The sequence below is a fragment of the Olea europaea genome, unplaced genomic scaffold, assembly GCF_002742605.1.
Source record: "Olea europaea var. sylvestris unplaced genomic scaffold, O_europaea_v1 scaffold2205, whole genome shotgun sequence".
Classification (NCBI taxonomy): Eukaryota; Viridiplantae; Streptophyta; class Magnoliopsida; order Lamiales; family Oleaceae; genus Olea; species Olea europaea.
The window spans coordinates 20,118-24,781 of record NW_019240070.1 but is presented as its reverse complement, the minus strand read 5'-3'; the positions used below and the strand labels follow the sequence as shown (position 1 = coordinate 24,781).

The 4,664-nt window shown below is 34.9% G+C and overlaps 1 pseudogene; it reads left to right on the top strand.

Annotated features, from left to right (window-relative positions):
* Positions 1–1,584: 1,584 nt before the first annotated feature.
* On the top strand, positions 1,585–4,658 carry LOC111380761 (annotated as a pseudogene).
* The last annotated feature ends 6 nt before the right edge of the window (positions 4,659–4,664 follow it).

The window sequence follows — 4,664 nt, the reverse complement described above, 5'->3', positions numbered from 1 at the left end:
TAGTTTTTAAACAAAAATTAAAATGCCTTTGTTAAAAAACTCTACTACAAGAAAAAAAAATAAAAGTAAAAGTTATGTTAAACAGGCCCTAACTAAACAAAAGCGGTGTTACCATTGAAATTCTACCAAAACATATGCTAAAAGTTATATGTGGAAATTACATATTCTAATAGATTAAAAATCTTCATTTCAAAAATAAGATGCCATGTTTAATATTTCACAAATCAGAATTTTTTAATTCATTAATATATTTAAAAATTAATCTATAAATAATAATTTCATAACTAATTTATTCATTTTCTAACTTTCTCTCTCTACCCTCGATTCTCTCTCTTTCTCTCTCTCTCTCTCATCTCACTTGCCCCACTCTCGATTCTCTCTCTCTCACCTCTCTCGATGTCGCTGACACAGGGACGGCAGATTCAAAAGATCTGAGACAAAATTCAGCATATCCAGTAGATGGCGATACGCTGATCTGCACGATTTGTGGCGGAGGTGGATGTTCATATCGCGGCGGTGGATATACCGATCACAATTTGTGGATATGGCAGATAGTGCAAGGCGGTGGCGTGGTGTGCGTTCGGCTGCAGCATCGAGACGTCGATGTGGGTGTGGTGTGGTGTGTGTGTGTGTGGGTTTGGTGGTGTGTGCGATGGCGATAATGGTGTGTGACGATCTGTAGATCGTGGATCTGTGGTGTTGGTGTGTGGCGACGACGGTGGCAGCGATGATTTGGGGCGGTTGCGGTGCTTATGGACCGTAACTCCCAATTGTGGTGTTGGTGTGTGGCAGCAATGGTGGTGGCGATGATTTGGGGTGGTTGTGGTGGTTGTGGACTGTGATTCGCAATTGTGGTGTTGGTGTGTGGTGGGGACGATGATGTCAATGAAAATTGTGACTGTGACTGTGTATGTGACTCACAATTGGATACATGACCTGAAAATCTTGATCGTGACTCACAATCGATTAAGTAGTGACCAAAAAATTAATCGTGACCTAAAAAATTAATAATTTGTGACTATTTAATAAGTTGTGGCCTACAATGTTTGTGATATGTGACTTATAAATTTTTTTATTCGTGATCTAAGAATAATATGTGACTCATAAAATTTTCGATTTGTGACCGAAAAATAAGCTGTGACCAATAATTCGATAAGTTGTGATTAAAGATTAATCTGTGACCAATTAATTTTTTATTTTTGATTAATGAACAAATTGCGACCTACAAAATTTTTAAATTGTGATCATAAAATGATTTGTGACATAAATTTTTTGATTTATGACCAAAAAATAATAAGTGACTACTTAAATTGTTAATTTGTGATTAAATTGTATAAATATGTGACCTAAATATATTTAATTAGTAAAATAAATAAATAAATAAATTATTAATATAGTTTAATAAAAATCTAATTTTTGAAATTTGAAACTTGTTTTCTTATTTTTGAAATATGTCATAATTAATCTCTTATGAAAATTTTCCAAATTATATTATGGCCAATAAGCCTTTTGTTTGTTTGTTTGTTTGTGTTTTTTTTTAATTGCTCAACGTAACTCACATTCCCACGTTGGTTTAACCGAACAAAAACCAAACATAATGGGCCTTTCCCCAAATAAAATTGCTTGAAGGGTTTCTAACGCGGTGCTTAAGTAGGGTTTTAGTGATTCGTAAAGCCGAACAGCACAGAACTAAAATTCGCCAATTTCTCCCCATAGGGTTTTAAAACGATGCCGAAATCAAAACGAAATAGGGCTGGTACGTATTTTTTCTACCGTCTACGTGCTCGAATTTATCAATTTCTGAAGCATTCATAATGAATTTTGCGTTTTTTGGAAGTAGAATTTGTGTAATTGATTTTATTTGGTAATTGCTCTGCAGTGACTTTATCAAAGACGAAGAAGAAAGGAGGGAACACAAAGAAAATGTTGTGAATGCAATTCGAGAATCGGTCGAGAAATACGGTTCAGTTTATGTCTTTACTTTTGAGAACATGAGGAATCTCAAGTTTAAAGAGTTTAGAGACCAGCTCAAGTCTTCTAGCAGGTGGGAAAATATACTATTACTTTTCTGATTTAAATTTTTGTGATAAGAATGCTCGTGTTGTTGTGGTATGAGGAGACATTTGTTCTTATTATACTTTTATTATTACTTATCATCATTACGTTAATTACTCAAGAGCTCCGTGTCTCAAGTGGGACAGTGGAAATTGGTAGCATAATATCTTGTGCTTTTGGAGGCTTGGTCGAGTAGGTTTTTGTGAATAATTGAGGTGAAGATTCCCTTTGAAATAACTCTCTTTCCCTAGAAGCATACTCCCTAGTCCCTGTTATTTCACAATTCAATCAAATTTACCTAAATTAGCAAGTACTATTGTAGCTTTCTTGTTTAGGACATGTAGAGCTGATAGGTTTTTAGGACTGCTGTTATTGGTGACAAACATTGCGGAAATCAGTTGACAGTCTGGAGTTTTTGCAATTGTTTCTCAGGCCCTACCGAACGATATGCTTTCCTTGCCGCATTGTTTTTAATTTTTTAATGTGGGTTCCATCACTTCCGTGGAATTTAGAATGACTGGTTTAGTAGTACAACTAAAATGGTGCAATCTTCAGGTTACCACATCTTTGTTATGTATAAAGAAGGAAGAAGATTATAGGGTGATGAGGACATCTTTTTATTATTCTGGGCTATACTACTTTGACGCAAGTTCATAACTATTAGGGTTATTTTTGTTATTTATATGCTTTTATTGAACTTCCGAAGGGAGAGGATGATGATGATGAAATGAAATGGCTTTGCTTGGAGCAACGTTTTCTCCCTTCTCCTTTCCCCCAGAATTTCTGCTGCTTCTCCGGCTTCTTTCCCCATTCTCTCCGGTTTCTTTCCCCTTTCTTGCTACCTTCTTCTTTATGCTACATCATAGGGTTGAAGTTTACTTATTCAAGTATCCGGTTTTTTGTAAAGAAAGTTGTCCTTTTTTTGTAGTTTCGTTTTTCAATATGATCATAAGCTAACAAATAATGCACATATTTATTTACTTCCTCTTTATGCATCAGATTTTTTCTTGGATCAAATAAAGTCATGCAAGTTGCCCTAGGTAGGTCTGCAGCTGATGAGATCCGACCAGGCCTTCACAAGATTTCTAAGGTAAGATGAGCATTTCTACCCGATAAATCAATTTTCTTCAACTTCTAATGTTTAATTTTTGTTTGTTTTAGAGTTTGATTGAAATATTATTTTCCTTCAGCTTTTACGTGGTGATTCTGGAATTTGTTTTACTAGTTTGCCAAAGCAAGAAGTTGAAAGGTTTGTTTTTGAACCATTGTTATAAAGCATATGGAGCGTGGCATGCGAAGTTTACTATTGCTATTATAAATTTTCATGTGATATTCCATATTCTGAAGACAAAGATTCTATGTATGTTATCAAGCTTCAAAATCCCGAAGCTTAGGTTTGGGGAATCTAGTTGGGGTTATCACTTTGATAATTCCATTTCATGGTTCATGATTTATCTTCTATCTTGTAATTACTTTATTATGATATCTTTGCCTAAAATGGCATACAGCATGTGCAAGGAATTGGCCAAGCATTTTAGTTGAAGATATAGGTTTATCTTATTTTTGTATTCATTTTTTATGATATTTACAAAAAATTGGCTGTTGACACTATTTGTTCCTCTCTTATTACGTATTGTGATGTATCAGTATCATGGAAGTTCTCGATCAGCAGTTTAATTTCTGGAGAACTGTCTTCTGCTAGCATTCACTGCAATCTCTACTCTGCAAATATAGAATATTGAAAAGATTTGAACATCCGTGGTGTTGGCTCATTGCTGGTTTATTTAATTTTTAACTAAAAAGAAGTGAAAGTTCTACATTCTTTTCTATTATCTATCATTTGTTCATTGCAGTCTGTATCTACCATTTATTATTTATATATATTAATAAGTTTTCCGTCCTTTTGAAATTTCTGTCAGATTATTTAATGAATATGAAGAGTATGACTTTGCAAGAACTGGAAGTATCGCAACCGAGAAGGTATGCTAGATGGTCTTGCTCAATTAATCTTCCGTGCTTCACGTCTGTGTTGAATGGTTGAGTTTGCCTTGGCAAAATGTTATGGAAATGGAAAAAAAATGAATCCTCCAATTCCCCAAACCCCACCCACCCACGCAAAAAAAAAAAAAAAAAAAAAAAAAAGGAAAAAAAAAAAAAAAAAAGGACTTTTTGGCTGGATAAACTTTAAATAGCTTTTTGGCAAAATCTTTTGCCATTAGAGATAATATTACTGTCCATGGAGTAAAGGCCTGTGTTGAGTATGTCTCATTGCTCTTTTACCAAGTTCTGCATGAATTTTCGGCAAATCTTTGATACCTTGTATGTTTCTCTTACTGTGCCTATGTACTTTCTCACCTATGTTTCCTCATTTGAAATTAACCCAGTTTCTGTACCGTTTCTTGCTGATAGTTGTTTCTTTCCTTTAGGTGGAGCTTAACGAAGGTCCTCTGGATCAGTTCACACATGAGATGGAGCCCTTCTTGCGTAAGCAGGGGATGCCTGTTAGGTTAAACAAAGGTGCGCCTTGTCTTAACTTTACCTTTTGATAAGAGTCGGTATGTGCTTCTTCATTGTTTTGCCGCATATGACCTGTCATCCACATAATATTG